The sequence below is a fragment of the Salvelinus fontinalis genome, unplaced genomic scaffold (genome assembly GCF_029448725.1).
Source record: "Salvelinus fontinalis isolate EN_2023a unplaced genomic scaffold, ASM2944872v1 scaffold_0195, whole genome shotgun sequence".
Taxonomy (NCBI): domain Eukaryota; kingdom Metazoa; phylum Chordata; class Actinopteri; order Salmoniformes; family Salmonidae; genus Salvelinus; species Salvelinus fontinalis.
In genome coordinates this window covers 180,001-193,793 of record NW_026600404.1, presented here as the reverse complement: position 1 = coordinate 193,793, position 13,793 = coordinate 180,001, and the positions used below count along the sequence as shown (strand labels likewise).

The window sequence follows — 13,793 nt, the reverse complement described above, 5'->3', positions numbered from 1 at the left end:
TCCAATCTTGGGTGGTTGGAAGCAGAGTGGCGCAGCGGAAGCGTGCTGGGCCCATAACCCAGAGGTCGATGGATCGAAACCATCATCTGTTAACCTGTTTTTTTAGCAATGGAGTACGAACAAAAATAAAAAATTCGTAATTTCATGGGCATTTGTCAGTGCCTGCCATTATATATTTTTTTACCTCTTCTATCAGTTCGTATAGGTCATACTGAGAACACAGTGCCCCAGTGGCCTAATGGATAAGGCACTGGCCTCCTAAGCCAGGGATTGTGGGTTCAAGTCCCATCTGGGGTTGGTTGGAAGCAGAGTGGCGCAGCGGAAGCGTGCTGGGCCCATAACCCAGAGGTCGATGGATCGAAACCATCCTCTGCTAACCTGTTTTTTTTAGCAATGGAATACGAACAAAAATAAAAAAAATCGTAATTTCATGGGCATTTGTCAGTGCCTGCCATTATATATTTTTTTACCTCTTCTATCAGTTCGTATAGGTCATACTGAGAACACAGTGCCCCAGTGGCCTACTGGATAAGGCACTAGCCTCCTAAGCCAGGGATTGTGGGTTCAAGTCCCACCTGGGGTGGTTGGAAGCAGAGTGGCGCAGCGGAAGCGTGCTGGACCCATAACCCAGAGGTCGATGGATCGAAACCATCATCCGCTAACCTGTTTTTTTAGCAATGGAGTACGAACAAAAATAAAAAATTCGTAATTTCATTGGCATTTGTCAGTGCCTGCCATTATATATTTTTTTACCTCTTCTATCAGTTCGTATAGGTCACACTGAGAACACAGTGCCCCAGTGGCCTAATGGATAAGATACTGTACTCCTAAGCCAGGGATTGTGGGTTCAATCTTGGGTGGTTGGAAGCAGAGTGGCGCAGCGGAAGCGTGCTTGGCCCATAACCCAGAGGTCGATGGATCGAAACCATCATCTGCTAACCTGTTTTTTTAGTAATGGAGTACGAACAAAAATTAAAAAAAATCGTAATTTCATGGGCATTTGTCAGTGCCTGCCATTATATATTTTTTTACCTCTTCTATCAGTTCGTATAGGTCACACTGAGAACACAGTGCCCCAGTGGCTTAATGGATAACGCACTGGCCTCATAAGCAAGGGATTGTGGGTTCAAGTCCCATCTGGGCTGGTTGGAAGCAGAGTGGCGCAGAGGAAGCGTGCTGGGCCCATAACCCAGAGGTCGATGGATCGAAACCATCCTCTGCTAACCTGTTTTTTTTAGCAATGGAGTACGAACAAAAATAAAAAAATTCGTAATTTCATGTGCATTTGTCAGTGCCTGCAATTATATATTTTTTTACCTCTTCTATCAGTTCGTATAGGTCATACTGAGAACACAGTGCCCCAGTGGCCTACTGGATAAGGCACTGGCCTCCTAAGCCAGGGATTGTGGGTTCAAGTCCCATCTGGGGTGGTTTGAAGCAGAGTGGCGCAGCGGAAGTGTGCTGGGCCCATAACCCAGAGGTCGATGGATCGAAACCATCATCCGCTAACCTGTTTTTTTAGCAATGGAGTATGAACAAAAATAAAAAATTCGTAATTTCATGGGCATTTGTCAGTGCCTGCCATTATATATTTTTTTACCTCTTCTATCAGTTCGTATAGGTCACACTGAGAACACAGTGCCCCAGTTGCCTAATGGATAAGATACTGTACTCCTAAGTCAGGGTTTGTGGGTCCAATCTTGGGTGGTTGGAAGCAGAGTGGCGCAGCGGAAGCGTGCTGGGCCCATAACCCAGAGGTCGATGGATCGAAACCATCATCTGCTAACCTGTTTTTTTAGCAATGGAGTACGAACAAAAATAAAAAATTCGTAATTTCATGGGCATTTGTCAGTGCCTGCCATTATATATTTTTTTACCTCTTCTATCAGTTCGTATAGGTCATACTGCGAACACAGTGCCCCAGTGGCCTAATGGATAAGGCACTGGCCTCCTAAGCCAGGGGTTGTGGGTTCAAGTCCCATCTGGGGTGGTTGAAAGCAGAGTGTCGCAGCGGAAGCGTGCTGGGCCCATAACCCAGAGGTCGATGGATCGAAACCATCCTCTGCTAACATGTTTTTTTAGCAATGGAGTATGAACAAAAATAAAAAATTCGTAATTTCATGGGCATTTGTCAGTGCCTGCCATTATATATTTTTTTACCTCTTCTATCAGTTCGTATAGGTCATACTGAGAACACAGTGCCCCAGTGGCCTAATGGATAAGGCACTTGCCTCCGAAGCCAGGGATTGTGGGTTCAAGTCACATCTGGGGTGGTTGGAAGCAGAGTGGCGCAGCGGAAGCGTGCTGGGCCCATAACCCAGAGGTCGATGGATCGAAACCATCCTCTGCTAACCTGTTTTTTTTAGCAATGGAGTACGAACAAAAATAAAAAAAATCGTAATTTCATGGGCATTTGTCAGTGCTTGCCATTATATATTTTTTTACCTCTTCTATCAGTTCGTATAGGTCATACTGAGAACACAGTGCCCCAGTGGCCTACTGGATAAGGCACTAGCCTCCTAAGCCAGGGATTGTGGGTTTAAGTCCCATCTGGGGTGGTTGGAAGCAGAGTGGCGCAGCGGAAGCGTGCTGGGCCCATAACCCAGAGGTCGATGGATCGAAACCATCATCCGCTAACCTGTTTTTTTAGCAATGGAGTACGAACAAAAATAAAAAATTCGTAATTTCATGGGCATTTGTCAGTGCCTGCCATTATATATTTTTTTACCTCTTCTATCAGTTCGTATAGGTCACACTGAGAACACAGTGCCCCAGTGGCCTAATGGATAAGATACTGTACTCCTAAGCCAGGGATTGTGGGTTCAATCTTGGGTGGTTGGAAGCAGAGTGGCGCAGCGGAAGCGTGCTTGGCCCATAACCCAGAGGTCGATGGATCGAAACCATCATCTGCTAACCTGTTTTTTTAGCAATGGAGTACGAACAAAAATTAAAAAAAATCGTAATTTCATGGGCATTTGTCAGTGCCTGCCATTATATATGTTTTTACCTCTTCTATCAGTTCATATAGGTCATACTGATAACACAGTGCCCCAGTGGCCTAATGGATAAGATACTGTACTCCTAAGTCAGGGTTTGTGTGTCCAAGCTTTCGGTGGTTGGAAGCAGAGTGGCGCAGCGGAAGCGTGCTTGGCCCGTAACCCAGAGGTCGATGGATCGAAACCATCATCTGCTAACCTGTTTTTTTAGCAATGGAGTACGAACAAAAATAAAAAATTCGTAATTTCATGGGCATTTGTCAGTGCCTGCCATTATATTTTTTTTTACCTTTTCTATCAGTTCGTATAGGTCATACTGAGAACACAGTGCCCCAGTGGCCTAATGGATAAGGCACTAGCCTCCTAAGCCAGGGATTGTGGGTTCAAGTCCCATCTGGGGTGGTTGGAAGCAGAGTGGCGCAGCGGAAGCGTGCTGGGCCCATAACCCAGAGGTCGATGGATCGAAACCATCATCCGCTAACCTGTTTTTTTAGCAATGGAGTACGAACAAAAATAAAAAATTCGTAATTTCATGGGCATTTGTCAGTGCCTGCCATTATATATGTTTTTACCTCTTCTATCAGTTCATATAGGTCATACTGATAACACAGTGCCCCAGTGGCCTAATGGATAAGATACTGTACTCCTAAGTCAGGGTTTGTGTGTCCAAGCTTGGGTGGTTGGAGGCAGAGTGGCGCAGCGGAAGCGTGCTTGGCCCGTAACCCAGAGGTCGATGGATCGAAACCATCATCTGCTAACCTGTTTTTTTAGCAATGGAGTACGAACAAAAATAAAAAATTCGTAATTTCATGGGCATTTGTCAGTGCCTGCCATTATATTTTTTTTTACCTCTTCTATCAGTTCGTATAGGTCACACTGAGAACACAGTGCCCCAGTTGCCTAATGGATAAGATACTGTACTCCTAAGTCAGGGTTTGTGGGTCCAATCTTGGGTGGTTGGAAGCAGAGTGGCGCAGCGGAAGCCTGCTGGGCCCATAACCCAGAGGTCGATGGATCGAAACCATCCTCTGCTAACCTGTTTTTTTAGCAATGGAGTACGAACAAAAATAAAAAATTCGTAATTTCATGGGCATTTGTCAGTGCCTGCCATTATATATGTTTTTACCTCTTCTATCAGTTCATATAGGTCATACTGATAACACAGTGCCCCAGTGGCCTAATGGATAAGATACTGTACTCCTAAGTCAGGGTTTGTGGGTCCAATCTTGGGTGGTTGGAAGGAGAGTGGCGCAGCGGAAGCATGCTGGGCCCATAACCCAGAGGTCGATGGATCGAAACCATCATCTGTTAACCTGTTTTTTTAGCAATGGAGTACGAACAAAAATAAAAAATTCGTAATTTCATGGGCATTTGTCAGTGCCTGCCATTATATATTTTTTTACCTCTTCTATCAGTTCGTATAGGTCATACTGAGAACACAGTGCCCCAGTGGCCTAATGGATAAGGCACTGGCCTCCTAAGCCAGGGATTGTGGGTTCAAGTCCCATCTGGGGTTGGTTGGAAGCAGAGTGGCGCAGCGGAAGCGTGCTGGGCCCATAACCCAGAGGTCGATGGATCGAAACCATCCTCTGCTAACCTGTTTTTTTTAGCAATGGAATACGAACAAAAATAAAAAAAATCGTAATTTCATGGGCATTTGTCAGTGCCTGCCATTATATATTTTTTTACCTCTTCTATCAGTTCGTATAGGTCATACTGAGAACACAGTGCCCCAGTGGCCTACTGGATAAGGCACTAGCCTCCTAAGCCAGGGATTGTGGGTTCAAGTCCCACCTGGGGTGGTTGGAAGCAGAGTGGCGCAGCGGAAGCGTGCTGGACCCATAACCCAGAGGTCGATGGATCGAAACCATCATCCGCTAACCTGTTTTTTTAGCAATGGAGTACGAACAAAAATAAAAAATTCGTAATTTCATTGGCATTTGTCAGTGCCTGCCATTATATATTTTTTTACCTCTTCTATCAGTTCGTATAGGTCACACTGAGAACACAGTGCCCCAGTGGCCTAATGGATAAGATACTGTACTCCTAAGCCAGGGATTGTGGGTTCAATCTTGGGTGGTTGGAAGCAGAGTGGCGCAGCGGAAGCGTGCTTGGCCCATAACCCAGAGGTCGATGGATCGAAACCATCATCTGCTAACCTGTTTTTTTAGTAATGGAGTACGAACAAAAATTAAAAAAAATCGTAATTTCATGGGCATTTGTCAGTGCCTGCCATTATATATTTTTTTACCTCTTCTATCAGTTCGTATAGGTCACACTGAGAACACAGTGCCCCAGTGGCTTAATGGATAACGCACTGGCCTCATAAGCAAGGGATTGTGGGTTCAAGTCCCATCTGGGCTGGTTGGAAGCAGAGTGGCGCAGAGGAAGCGTGCTGGGCCCATAACCCAGAGGTCGATGGATCGAAACCATCCTCTGCTAACCTGTTTTTTTTAGCAATGGAGTACGAACAAAAATAAAAAAATTCGTAATTTCATGTGCATTTGTCAGTGCCTGCAATTATATATTTTTTTACCTCTTCTATCAGTTCGTATAGGTCATACTGAGAACACAGTGCCCCAGTGGCCTACTGGATAAGGCACTGGCCTCCTAAGCCAGGGATTGTGGGTTCAAGTCCCATCTGGGGTGGTTTGAAGCAGAGTGGCGCAGCGGAAGTGTGCTGGGCCCATAACCCAGAGGTCGATGGATCGAAACCATCATCCGCTAACCTGTTTTTTTAGCAATGGAGTATGAACAAAAATAAAAAATTCGTAATTTCATGGGCATTTGTCAGTGCCTGCCATTATATATTTTTTTACCTCTTCTATCAGTTCGTATAGGTCACACTGAGAACACAGTGCCCCAGTTGCCTAATGGATAAGATACTGTACTCCTAAGTCAGGGTTTGTGGGTCCAATCTTGGGTGGTTGGAAGCAGAGTGGCGCAGCGGAAGCGTGCTGGGCCCATAACCCAGAGGTCGATGGATCGAAACCATCCTCTGCTAACCTGTTTTTTTTAGCAATGGAGTACGAACAAAAATAAAAAATTCGTAATTTCATGGGCATTTGTCAGTGCCTGCCATTATATATTTTTTTACCTCTTCTATCAGTTCGTATAGGTCATACTGAGAACACAGTGCCCCAGTGGCCTAAAGGATAAGGCACTAGCCTCCTAAGCCAGGGATTGTGGGTTCAAGTCCCATCTGGGGTGGTTGGAAGCAGAGTGGCGCAGCGGAAGCGTGCTGGGCCCATAACCCAGAGGTCGATGGATCGAAACCATCCTCTGCTAACATGTTTTTTTAGCAATGGAGTATGAACAAAAATAAAAAATTCGTAATTTCATGGGCATTTGTCAGTGCCTGCCATTATATATTTTTTTACCTCTTCTATCAGTTCGTATAGGTCATACTGAGAACACAGTGCCCCAGTGGCCTAATGGATAAGGCACTTGCCTCCTAAGCCAGGGATTGTGGGTTCAAGTCCCATCTGGGGTTGTTGGAAGCAGAGTGGCGCAGCGGAAGCGTGCTGGGCCCATAACCCAGAGGTCGATGGATCGAAACCATCCTCTGCTAACATGTTTTTTTAGCAATGGAGTATGAACAAAAATAAAAAATTCGTAATTTCATGGGCATTTGTCAGTGCCTGCCATTATATATTTTTTTACCTCTTCTATCAGTTCGTATAGGTCATACTGAGAACACAGTTCCCCAGTGGCCTAATGGATAAGGCACTTGCCTTCTAAGCCAGGGATTGTGGGTTCAAGTCCCATCAGGGGTGGTTGGAAGCAGAGTGGCGCAGCGGAAGCGTGCTGGGCCCATAACCCAGAGGTCGATGGATCGAAACCATCCTCTGCTAACATGTTTTTTTAGCAATGGAGTATGAACAAAAATAAAAAATTCGTAATTTCATGGGCATTTGTCAGTGCCTGCCATTATATATTTTTTTACCTCTTCTATCAGTTCGTATAGGTCATACTGAGAACACAGTGCCCCAGTGGCCTAATGGAAAAGGCACTTGCCTCCTAAGCCAGGGATTGTGGGTTCAAGTCCCATCTGGGGTGGTTGGAAGCAGAGTGGCGCAGCGGAAGCGTGCTGAGCCCATAACCCAGAGGTCGATGGATCGAAACCATCCTCTGCTAACCTGTTTTTTTTAGCAATGGAGTACGAACAAAAATAAAAAATTCGTAATTTCATGGGCATTTGTCAGTGCCTGCCATTATATATTTTTTTACCTCTTCTATCAGTTCGTATAGGTCATACTGAGAACACAGTGCCCCAGTGGCCTAAAGGATAAGGCACTAGCCTCCTAAGCCAGGGATTGTGGGTTTAAGTCCCATCTGGGGTGGTTGGAAGCAGAGTGGCGCAGCGGAAGCGTGCTGGGCCCATAACCCAGAGGTCGATGGATCGAAACCATCCTCTGCTAACATGTTTTTTTAGCAATGGAGTATGAACAAAAATAAAAAATTCGTAATTTCATGGGCATTTGTCAGTGCCTGCCATTATATCTTTTTTTACCTCTTCTATCAGTTCGTATAGGTCATACTGAGAACACAGTGCCCCAGTGGCCTAATGGATAAGGCACTTGCCTCCTAAGCCAGGGATTGTGGGTTCAAGTCCCATCTGGGGTGGTTGGAAGCAGAGTGGCGCAGCGGAAGCGTGCTGGGCCCATAACCCAGAGGTCGATGGATCGAAACCATCCTCTGCTACCATGTTTTTTTAGCAATGGAGTATGAACAAAAATAAAAAATTCGTAATTTCATGGGCATTTGTCAGTGCCTGCAATTATATATTTTTTTACCTCTTCTATCAGTTCGTATAGGTCATACTGAGAACACAGTGCCCCAGTGGCCTAATGGAAAAGGCACTTGCCTCCTAAGCCAGGGATTGTGGGTTCAAGTCCCATCTGGGGTGGTTGGAAGCAGAGTGGCGCAGCGGAAGCGTGCTGAGCCCATAACCCAGAGGTCGATGGATCGAAACCATCCTCTGCTAACCTGTTTTTTTTAGCAATGGAGTACGAACAAAAATAAAAAATTCGTAATTTCATGGGCATTTGTCAGTGCCTGCCATTATATATTTTTTTACCTCTTCTATCAGTTCGTATAGGTCATACTGAGAACACAGTGCCCCAGTGGCCTAAAGGATAAGGCACTAGCCTCCTAAGCCAGGGATTGTGGGTTTAAGTCCCATCTGGGGTGGTTGGAAGCAGAGTGGCGCAGCGGAAGCGTGCTGGGCCCATAACCCAGAGGTCGATGGATCGAAACCATCCTCTGCTAACATGTTTTTTTAGCAATGGAGTATGAACAAAAATAAAAAATTCGTAATTTCATGGGCATTTGTCAGTGCCTGCCATTATATCTTTTTTTACCTCTTCTATCAGTTCGTATAGGTCATACTGAGAACACAGTGCCCCAGTGGCCTAATGGATAAGGCACTTGCCTCCTAAGCCAGGGATTGTGGGTTCAAGTCCCATCTGGGGTGGTTGGAAGCAGAGTGGCGCAGCGGAAGCGTGCTGGGCCCATAACCCAGAGGTCGATGGATCGAAACCATCCTCTGCTACCATGTTTTTTTAGCAATGGAGTATGAACAAAAATAAAAAATTCGTAATTTCATGGGCATTTGTCAGTGCCTGCAATTATATATTTTTTTACCTCTTCTATCAGTTCGTATAGGTCATACTGAGAACACAGTGCCCCAGTGGCCTAATGGATAAGGCACTTGCCTCCTAAGCCAGGGATTGTGGGTTCAAGTCCCATCTGGGGTGGTTGGAAGCAGAGTGGCGCAGCGGAAGCGTGCTGGGCCCATAACCCAGAGGTCGATGGATCGAAACCATCCTCTGCTAACATGTTTTTTTAGCAATGGAGTATGAACAAAAATAAAAAATTCGTAATTTCATGGGCATTTGTCAGTGCCTGCCATTACATATTTTTTTACCTCTTCTATCAGTTCGTATAGGTCATACTGAGAACACAGTGCCCCAGTGGCCTAATGGATAAGGCACTTGCCTTCTAAGCCAGGGATTGTGGGTTCAAGTCCCATCAGGGGTGGTTGGAAGCAGAGTGGCGCAGCGGAAGCGTGCTGGGCCCATAACCCAGAGGTCGATGGATCGAAACCATCCTCTGCTAACATGTTTTTTTAGCAATGGAGTATGAACAAAAATAAAAAATTCGTAATTTCATGGGCATTTGTCAGTGCCTGCCATTATATATTTTTTTACCTCTTCTATCAGTTCGTATAGGTCATACTGAGAACACAGTGCCCCAGTGGCCTAATGGAAAAGGCACTTGCCTCCTAAGCCAGGGATTGTGGGTTCAAGTCCCATCTGGGGTGGTTGGAAGCAGAGTGGCGCAGCGGAAGCGTGCTGGGCCCATAACCCAGAGGTCGATGGATCGAAACCATCCTCTGCTAACCTGTTTTTTTTAGCAATGGAGTACGAACAAAAATAAAAAATTCGTAATTTCATGGGCATTTGTCAGTGCCTGCCATTATATATTTTTTTACCTCTTCTATCAGTTCGTATAGGTCATACTGAGAACACAGTGCCCCAGTGGCCTAATGGATAAGGCACTTGCCTCCTAAGCCAGGGATTGTGGGTTCAAGTCCCATCTGGGGTGGTTGGAAGCAGAGTGGCGCAGCGGAAGCGTGCTGGGCCCATAACCCAGAGGTCGATGGATCGAAACCATCCTCTGCTAACATGTTTTTTTAGCAATGGAGTATGAACAAAAATAAAAAATTCGTAATTTCATGGGCATTTGTCAGTGCCTGCCATTATATATTTTTTTACCTCTTCTATCAGTTCGTATAGGTCATACTGAGAACACAGTGCCCCAGTGGCCTAATGGATAAGGCACTTGCCTTCTAAGCCAGGGATTGTGGGTTCAAGTCCCATCAGGGGTGGTTGGAAGCAGAGTGGCGCAGCGGAAGCGTGCTGGGCCCATAACCCAGAGGTCGATGGATCGAAACCATCCTCTGCTAACATGTTTTTTTAGCAATGGAGTATGAACAAAAATAAAAAATTCGTAATTTCATGGGCATTTGTCAGTGCCTGCCATTATATATTTTTTTACCTCTTCTATCAGTTCGTATAGGTCATACTGAGAACACAGTGCCCCAGTGGCCTAATGGAAAAGGCACTTGCCTCCTAAGCCAGGGATTGTGGGTTCAAGTCCCATCTGGGGTGGTTGGAAGCAGAGTGGCGCAGCGGAAGCGTGCTGGGCCCATAACCCAGAGGTCGATGGATCGAAACCATCCTCTGCTAACCTGTTTTTTTTAGCAATGGAGTACGAACAAAAATAAAAAATTCGTAATTTCATGGGCATTTGTCAGTGCCTGCCATTATATATTTTTTTACCTCTTCTATCAGTTCGTATAGGTCATACTGAGAACACAGTGCCCCAGTGGCCTAATGGATAAGGCACTTGCCTCCTAAGCCAGGGATTGTGGGTTCAAGTCCCATCTGGGGTGGTTGGAAGCAGAGTGGCGCAGCGGAAGCGTGCTGGGCCCATAACCCAGAGGTCGATGGATCGAAACCATCCTCTGCTAACATGTTTTTTTAGCAATGGAGTATGAACAAAAATAAAAAATTCGTAATTTCATGGGCATTTGTCAGTGCCTGCCATTATATATTTTTTTACCTCTTCTATCAGTTCGTATAGGTCATACTGAGAACACAGTGCCCCAGTGGCCTAATGGATAAGGCACTTGCCTTCTAAGCCAGGGATTGTGGGTTCAAGTCCCATCAGGGGTGGTTGGAAGCAGAGTGGCGCAGCGGAAGCGTGCTGGGCCCATAACCCAGAGGTCGATGGATCGAAACCATCCTCTGCTAACATGTTTTTTTAGCAATGGAGTATGAACAAAAATAAAAAATTCGTAATTTCATGGGCATTTGTCAGTGCCTGCCATTATATATTTTTTTACCTCTTCTATCAGTTCGTATAGGTCATACTGAGAACACAGTGCCCCAGTGGCCTAATGGAAAAGGCACTTGCCTCCTAAGCCAGGGATTGTGGGTTCAAGTCCCATCTGGGGTGGTTGGAAGCAGAGTGGCGCAGCGGAAGCGTGCTGGGCCCATAACCCAGAGGTCGATGGATCGAAACCATCCTCTGCTAACCTGTTTTTTTTAGCAATGGAGTACGAACAAAAATAAAAAATTCGTAATTTCATGGGCATTTGTCAGTGCCTGCCATTATATATTTTTTTACCTCTTCTATCAGTTCGTATAGGTCATACTGAGAACACAGTGCCCCAGTGGCCTAAAGGATAAGGCACTAGCCTCCTAAGCCAGGGATTGTGGGTTCAAGTCCCATCTGGGGTGGTTGGAAGCAGAGTGGCGCAGCGGAAGCGTGCTGGGCCCATAACCCAGAGGTCGATGGATCGAAACCATCCTCTGCTAACCTGTTTTTTTTAGCAATGGAGTACGAACAAAAATAAAAAATTCGTAATTTCATGGGCATTTGTCAGTGCCTGCCATTATATATTTTTTTACCTCTTCTATCAGTTCGTATAGGTCATACTGAGAACACAGTGCCCCAGTGGCCTAAAGGATAAGGCACTAGCCTCCTAAGCCAGGGATTGTGGGTTCAAGTCCCATCTGGGGTGGTTGGAAGCAGAGTGGCGCAGCGGAAGCGTGCTCGGCCCATAACCCAGAGGTCGATGGATCGAAACCATCCTCTGCTAACATGTTTTTTTAGCAATGGAGTATGAACAAAAATAAAAAATTCGTAATTTCATGGGCATTTGTCAGTGCCTGCCATTATATATTTTTTTACCTCTTCTATCAGTTCGTATAGGTCATACTGAGAACACAGTGCCCCAGTGGCCTAATGGATAAGGCACTTGCCTCCTAAGCCAGGGATTGTGGGTTCAAGTCCCATCTGGGGTGGTTGGAAGCAGAGTGGCGCAGCGGAAGCGTGCTGGGCCCATAACCCAGAGGTCGATGGATCGAAACCATACTCTGCTAACCTGTTTTTTTTAGCAATGGAGTACGAACAAAAATAAAAAATTCGTAATTTCATGGGCATTTGTCAGTGCCTGCCATTATATATTTTTTTACCTCTTCTATCAGTTCGTATAGGTCATACTGAGAACACAGTGCCCCAGTGGCCTACTGGATAAGGCACTAGCCTCCTAAGCCAGGGATTGTGGGTTCAAGTCCCATCTGGGGTGGTTGGAAGCAGAGTGGTGCAGCGGAAGCGTGCTGGGCCCATAACCCAGAGGTTGATGGATCGAAACCAACCTCTGCTAACCTGTTTTTTTAGCAATGGAGTATGAACAAAAATAAAAAATTCGTAATTTCATGGGCATTTGTCAGTGCCTGCCATTATATCCTTATATCCTTCCTGTTTGGCCCTGTCCGGGGGTTTCTTCGGATGGGGCCACAGTGTCTCCTGACCGCTCCTGTCTCAGCCTCCAGTATTTATGCTGCAGTAGTTTATGTGTCGGGGGGCTAGGGTCAGTTGGTTATACCTGGAATACTTCTCCTGCCTTATCCAGTGTCCTGTGTGAATTTAAGTATGCTCTCTCTAATTCTCTCGTTCTCTCTTTCTCTCTGAGAACCTGAGCCCTAGGACCATACGTCAGGACTACCGGGCATGCTGACACCTTGCTGTCCCCAGTCCGCCCGGCCTTGCTGTTATTCCAGTTTCAACTGTTTCTGCCTGCGGTTACGAAACCCCTACCTGTCCCAGACCTGCTGTTTTCAACTCTTAATGATCGGCTATGAAAAGCCAACTGAGATTTATTCCTGATTATTATTTGACCATGCTTGTCATTTATGAACATTTTGAAAATCTTGGCTCTCTCTAATTTTCTCCTTCTCTCTTTCTTTCTCTCGGAGGACCTGGGCCCTAGGACCATGCATCGGGACTGCCGCCCGTGGTGACTCCTTGCTGTCCCCAGTCCGCCTGGCCTTGCTGCTATTCCAGTTTCAGCTGTTCTGCCTGCGGTTATGGAACCGCCACCTGTCCCAGACCTGTTGTTTTTCAACTCTTAATGATCAGCTATGAAAAGCCAACTGAAAATTATTCATGATTATTATTTGACCATGCTTGTCACTTATGAACATTTTTGAACATCTTGGCATAGTTCTGTTATAATCTCCACCCGGCACAGCCAGAAGAGGACTGGCCACCCCTCATAGCCTGGTTCCTCTCTAGGTTTCTTCCTAGGTTTTGGCCTTTCTAGGGAGTTTTTCCTAGCCACCGTGCTTCTACACCTGCATTCTAGCTGTTTGGGGTTTTAGGCTGGGTTTCTGTACAGCACTTCGAGATATTATCTGATGTACGAAGGGCTATATAAAATAAAATTGATTGATATATTTTTTTACCTCTTCTATTAGTTCGTATAGGTCATACTGAGAACACAGTGCCCCAGTGGCCTAATGGATAAGGCACTTGCCTTCTAAGCCAGGGATTGTGGGTTCAAGTCCCATCAGGGGTGGTTGGAAGCAGAGTGGCGCAGCGGAAGCGTGCTGGGCCCATAACCCAGAGGTCGATGGATCGAAACCATCCTCTGCTAACATGTTTTTTTAGCAATGGAGTATGAACAAAAATAAAAAATTCGTAATTTCATGGGCATTTGTCAGTGCCTGCCATTATATATTTTTTTACCTCTTCTATCAGTTCGTATAGGTCATACTGAGAACACAGTGCCCCAGTGGCCTAATGGAAAAGGCACTTGCCTCCTAAGCCAGGGATTGTGGGTTCAAGTCCCATCTGGGGTGGTTGGAAGCAGAGTGGCGCAGCGGAAGCGTGCTGGGCCCATAACCCAGAGGTCGATGGATCGAAACCATCCTCTGCTAACCT

At 45.8% G+C, this 13,793-nt stretch overlaps 5 non-coding genes across 5 annotated transcripts; all 5 read left to right on the top strand.

The window, feature by feature from the left end:
- Nucleotides 1-224: 224 nt before the first annotated feature.
- trnar-ccu (transfer RNA arginine (anticodon CCU)) lies at nt 225-297 on the top strand. Its single transcript has one exon. It is a non-coding gene; the product is annotated as a tRNA-Arg (tRNA).
- Nucleotides 298-1,357: 1,060 nt separating this feature from the next.
- On the top strand, nt 1,358-1,430 carry trnar-ccu (transfer RNA arginine (anticodon CCU)). The gene has a single exon. It is a non-coding gene; the product is annotated as a tRNA-Arg (tRNA).
- A 487-nt stretch (nt 1,431-1,917) lies between these two features.
- On the top strand, nt 1,918-1,990 carry trnar-ccu (transfer RNA arginine (anticodon CCU)). The gene has a single exon. It is a non-coding gene; the product is annotated as a tRNA-Arg (tRNA).
- Nucleotides 1,991-4,439: 2,449 nt separating this feature from the next.
- On the top strand, nt 4,440-4,512 carry trnar-ccu (transfer RNA arginine (anticodon CCU)). Its single transcript has one exon. It is a non-coding gene; the product is annotated as a tRNA-Arg (tRNA).
- A 1,060-nt stretch (nt 4,513-5,572) lies between these two features.
- Nucleotides 5,573-5,645, top strand: trnar-ccu (transfer RNA arginine (anticodon CCU)). Its single transcript has one exon. It is a non-coding gene; the product is annotated as a tRNA-Arg (tRNA).
- The last annotated feature ends 8,148 nt before the right edge of the window (nt 5,646-13,793 follow it).